Here is a 6170-nt window from a genome sequence, read left to right on the forward strand (position 1 = left end):
AGTAGTAGTGGCATTGTCATGTTAGTATCATATGACAGTACACGAGAGTGTCTTGTATTTAATTTGTTTTCTATATCTTAAATTTTAGTTTAATTTAATCCTAATTTTATTTTAAATTGAGTGATCTTATCTCTTTTCAAAATAGGATAAATTAGTAATTAAGCTTGATTACAATTTATATATATATATATATATATATATATATATATTAAAAATAATTTTTTAAATTTACATATCAAATCATTTCACCTAAATATTGAAATTAATTTTATTTTATACATTTTTAATTTCAATAAAAAAGTCCTTACTTTAAAGTCCAACACTCTAGGGTTGCCAATGCTAGAGAACACAAACACAGTGGTTGAAGTCGTCAAAGTTCTCAAGTCCAATTGATAGCTTCTCCTTTCGTCAATAGTGTTTCCAATCAACTTCCTCTGTTTGGTTAGGGGTATTTTCTATCCTCTCTTAGTATTTATGGTGAAAGACTCAATTGTGGTTGTTTTTTTGGAGGGTGTTTTCAAGGGGAAGTGACATCAGGGCAACTATGGAGGCCATTGAAGGAAGAGAGTTTGCATTCCATATTATACAGGATAAAATTTTCATTTTAAACAATCCAAAATGTAAAATTGATATTTTAAATTATAAATTTTAAAAATTTACATTTTGAATTATATAAATTAGAATATAAAAATGATTTTTTTTTTCAAATTGTGTAATTAAGGAGATTTACGGATTATCCAATCTAGAATTTAAATTAAAAGAGGAAAAATAACTTACTTATAAGAGTATACTTGGTATTTCAAAGTTTATGGAAGTATAGGAAGCAATGGCCAATGGAGTATTTTACAAGAGTACAAGGAAAACCTTGGTGAGGCTAGACAATTACTTCTGCACTCTTTCAAAATTTTACTTGTATCCTCTTAATTATATGAAATGAAAAAAATAACAGTTTTGAAATTTAACTCTAACTCCTTCTTTTCCTTTCACATTGTGTGTTGTCGTTTATCCAAAAAAACAAACACAAAATAGGTTACATTATTTACTGGTTTATCCAAAAAAACAAACCCAAAATAGGTTACATCATTTACTGATTGTTGACTTTGACACTGTGTCATTAACGATTTAAACGTTGTCAACCAAAATGACTAAATTGAACATAAATAACTATATAAGGGACTACATTGAACATTCGAAAAAAATGAGTCCCACATCGAACAAAATTGACAAAAATAGGGACCAATAATGGTATTAAGCCATAATTAAATTAAACTAGGTGGGTTGGTGAGTCAACCCGGCTCACCAAGGGTTCAATCCTGGTGAGTCGGGTTCTAAGTGAGCCGGATTGAAAATTAGTCCGTATCAAAATATTTCATTTTTTCAAACCCAACCTGACTCAAACCTATGGTGGGTCGGGTTGACCCGCAAGTTCTAACCTATTTTGACATCATTATCCTAGACGATTCATTCCATTTAGACGCTTATTGGCTCAACAATGTTTGGATATTAAATCTTGAGCTTCAGTGTTAAGTTCAACGTTTACTTAAATGTTTCTATTATATCAAACATTGTTTGTCAATCATGTTAGTTAGACATTATTTACTTCAAAATGTTATATTTATAAAACATTGTAAATAATTATTTCGTTCAGGACTTTCGATAAACAATCGTATTGATAAACCTTTTATTTAGTGTTATTCTTTAGCTAATACAATTTGTTAGACATATAAACAATATTTCGTTATTAGATAATCTAGTCTCTTTTTAGATGATGGTGTCTTAACACTTCAATGGTTAGTGCTTTGGAAAAAATAACCTTATGTATTTGTCCCCCTTTCTCTTTTCCTTAATCAAAATGAGAAATCCAGTATGATGAAAAGATGAAAAAGGTAATTAAGAAAATCCTTTTTAGAATGGAATAATATACTTTTAGAATGACTTTGTTGGAAAGCATGTTTATGTTTCTAGATTGATTTTTCCAAAATTCATTAATCTATGTTTAGAGAAACAAGATGTCACTAAATATCCAATTTTAAAATAGTGCATTTTTATTTTTGTAATATCAAATATTTATAAAGAGATTATATTATAAATATATACATTTTAAATTAAAAAGACTACACATTCATTTTTAAATTTTAGAGACTAAAACATATCAAAGTTTGGATCAAAGAATAATTTTAATTTTGTGCCCAACAAGAGACTAAAAACATATAAGTAATAATTAAAATTTAGTATAAATATTTCATTTTTTAAATTTCAATTTGTTCAATAGTGATAAATAACATTCATGATAATAATATTAAATTATTACATTATAGTAAATAAAATATTTTTATATAATTGTGATGATAAAATTACATTTATTATAATCAGTTAGAACATAAAAATAATTATGTAAAAAGTTATCCAAAAAAATTCTAAATATAAACATAAAAAACAAATAAAACTATTAGAAAGAAGTAAAAGTAAATAATTTGATACACCATTCAATAAAATCCCACCAAAGAAAACATATGTATAATCCAAGAGTGATAAAGACCGAAAAGTACATTGAAGATATAAGAAATTCTTTTTACATATCAAATAGTTAAACTGTTGAGAAATAATGAAAATTGTTTTAGCAAAACAAAAGTTTTTCAAAGAAACAACAAAATTAAATTAAAGGATAGAAGAGAATAAAAAAGATAAGGTTTTTATATTATCTACTAAATGAAGAATTTGTGTAATTGAACACTTGAAATTGAGAGTAAAAAGTTTTTATGTGAAAAAAAAATAAAAGTATTAAAAATAGTAGATATATTCAAATATGAGAGAAAAAGGCTATTTGATTCATTGTAATTGGTGGTACATTATTTGAACACAACTTCACTGTAAAGGCCTAGAAAATTATAAGGCCATTGGGCCCAGTTGGAGGCAGCCAGGCCCAAACTAAGGGAACATGACCTTAGCAAGGGTCTTTCCCCAAAAGTCAGATTCTTCTTTCTATTTTTCTTTCTCACTCTAAAAAGAAACTTTTGCCCTAAAGGTTTTCTCTGCCTTCTCTCTAGATACTCTGAACTTGGAACCATAGAGAGTTGATTCTGGTGCTGCCTAAGTGTCTGTGGAGTAGGGGGTTTCGTTTCCAGGGAACAATTTCCTATTCCAATCGGTAAGTTTCCTTTTCCCCTTCTCTTTCACTGTTCTAGAACATAGGGCATGTGAATTTGCTGGGTTCACGTACCTTGTACGTTTTCCTTCCATTCTCTGTCTATTTGGACTCTAAGAGCTATGTTTTATCACCAATATGGTGATTTGTAGGTTCTGTCAAGTTCCGCTCTGTGTGGAGGGTACTGTTAGAGAACTCCAATAGGATATACTGCTCATCTTCAAGGTAAGGGGAGCTAGTTATAATTTTGGATGATGTATGATATGCTTGTTTGATTTCTTTGATTTTTACTGTTCTGCTTGTTTGGCTGGCTGGATGGTTTAATGTATCTCCGATCGATTTCATGTGTGTTGTGATTAATACATCTTTGTTAATTGTTGAGTTCGGTTAGGTTTTTTTTTCTTTGGTCTCGTTCAGTTTTCATTGGGTTATCTGAAGAATGTTTTGTGAGCCATATGATAGGGATGTTAAGCACTTTATGATAATGGTTGTTGTCTTGTTCAGTATATTCATGGTTTTAATTCTCTTTGAAAATATTGGTTACGTATGTGCTTTGTCTGGGGTGCTTATGGCATGAATCTGGTTTTGTGACATTTGCGGGATCATAGAATCCTTAGAGAATCCATGGGTCTTATAGATTGGGGGAAAGTAAGATTAAAATTAGAAGTAGTTTATCAAATAAAACTCTGGAAATAGTTAAAGGGGGCAATGAGTGGATACACGGATTATTTCAGGTTGAAATAAACTGCGTCTGATGCAAATCTGGGAAAAAGGGGTGAAAAAATGGGGTTCTGGAAGTCTGATGCGATTTTGCATAATTCTGCAGAATTCTGCAGAATTATGCAGAACGCGCGTTCGTCCCTTTGCTAGACCAATTTAGCGTTCGGCGAAAATGTCATGAGCGTTCGGTCTTGTGCCCTCCGAGCGAGAGTTAGCGTTCGACCTTGGGTATGTGTAAGGAATCAGTTAGCGTTCGTCCATTGGAATGTGTTAGTGATAGTTAGCGTTCGTCCTTGAGCCAGTGTTAGTAATCAGTTAGCGTTCGTCCTAGTGATATTAGCGTTCGGTCTGGATCATGTGTTAAGTGATAATAGTGTTCGGTCTTATACTCTCAGGTAGCAAGGGTTAGCGTTCGGTCATGATGAGGCTTGATATTGAAGCGTTCGTCCTAGTGATGTTAGCGTTCGGTCTTGATCATGGGTTAAGTGATAATAGCGTTCGGTCTTATATTCTCATGTAGCGAGTGTTAGCGTTCGTCCTAGTGATATTAGCGTTCGTTCTCAATGAGGCTCGTCCTCAGGGACTGGTCATGGGTAGCGTTTGGTCATGATTAGGCTTGATATTTGAGCGTTCGTCCAAACCGTACGCGATCCATTATGATGTTCGGTTTTAGCGTTCGGCCAATGGTGTCCAGGCGTTCGGTTTTAGCGTTCGGCCAATTGTGTTCAATCTAATGGTGTTCGGTTTGAGCGTTCGTCCTAGCATGGTTGATCTCTCGTGCAAGTAGTGTTCGGTTCCAGGTTCCTTGCTTTTGGGTTGAGTTAAATGTGTAACATGTTTGGAATGTATACTGTAATTTGATTTATGTGACAGTATGTGAATGCTTGAGATATGTTTAAATTATTGTGATAATATGCTTGTGAATGTAAATGTAGAATTTGAGTATGAGTTGGACATCTCGGGGAGAGATGAATGAAAGTGATATGTGGGGTGTTGTTGATGTTCTGTATAACTGTATGGAGCTTTGAACTGGTATGTCTATCCCTATACTCGAAGCATTGTTCATACTCAGATAGAGGAGAGCAGTGTAAGTGGTGAGAGTAGAGGGAGGTCCTCGTCTATAGTCTTAGAGTTTAGACATAGACAGATTGGGGGATTTACCTTGCATAGTGTTGGGGAGTGCCAACTGAACTACGCAAGTGCAAAGACGACCAATAGTTCGACAATTATACTAATCCGGATTGAGTCGCGTGAGTGTTGGAGTCATGGTTTAAAGTGTTATGTATTAACTGTTTTATATGTACTAAGCATGATGATTAGTAAGTGATTGAACAGTATGATTATTGCTTGTTTATCTAGCTCACCCTTGCTTCTGTGTTGTGTGTTGCTTGTGTATGTTTTCTTTGCGATGATCATCCTCTTGGATGGGAGCAGATGTTGGTGAGGAGATACCTTTGGAGCAAGAGCTAGAGGAGAATGATGATGCTGCACCGTCTACTTAGGATTTAGATATTTAGACCTTTGGATATTAAATACTCTAAATTGTTTAAGTTTAACTATGTATTATGTTTTAGATGACTGTAATTTCGTGTTTAAATTGCAAGTCATATTCTAACTGTTCTCTTTATTGGGGATGTCGACTCCTAAATTATATGATGTGGTTGTTATATTTTGGGGTGTCACATTCACAATGGTTAAAATATCTTAGATATGTGAGTGAATTTCTTAGATATAAAACAAGTCAACCAATCATAATAAAGAAAAAAAAATGTATAAGAAAAGAAAAAGAAATTATAAAATCAAAGAATATGGACGGAATAATACAAATACATACATACAATCCCTGTCTACATACTTAATTAAAAGAATTCCATATTATCTATGCTCTTAACTGTACCAAGTGAATGCAGGAATTCTCAGCTGGCGACGAATTCAGACAGATCAGAGATATTGATTTATTTGTCTTTCCTACTCCTTCCGCATTCACTCAATAATATTTTGAAAATAATATTTTCTTTTATTTTTAAATATTGAAATAATTAGGGTTTAAATTCATGCCGTTATTAGATCACTCGCTTCTAAAAATGATAAGTATAGTGTGAAAAAAAAAAAACCTTTATTTGTCAAAAATTTCTTTATTAGAAAAGTTATAAAGTATGATTAAGAAATAGAAGCGGACTAAATGTATCGATAACAATTAAATCACATAATTATTTTGAAAATAAAATTTTCAATGAATAAAAGGAAAATACCTCAACAACAAAACTTAATAATACATTTTTTTTGGGCTTAATGTATGGTTTTT

At 32.0% G+C, this 6170-nt stretch overlaps 1 long non-coding RNA gene across 1 annotated transcript; it reads left to right on the plus strand.

The window, feature by feature from the left end:
* Positions 1-2987: 2987 nt before the first annotated feature.
* On the plus strand, positions 2988-5547 carry LOC148204916 (uncharacterized). The gene is made up of 3 exons (XR_015785092.1): positions 2988-3148; positions 3298-3370; positions 5300-5547. It is a non-coding gene; the product is annotated as an uncharacterized LOC148204916 (long non-coding RNA).
* The last annotated feature ends 623 nt before the right edge of the window (positions 5548-6170 follow it).

This window comes from Vigna umbellata, chromosome 1, assembly GCF_029865625.1.
Source record: "Vigna umbellata cultivar VRB3 chromosome 1, Vumbellata_1.0, whole genome shotgun sequence".
Classification (NCBI taxonomy): domain Eukaryota; kingdom Viridiplantae; phylum Streptophyta; class Magnoliopsida; order Fabales; family Fabaceae; genus Vigna; species Vigna umbellata.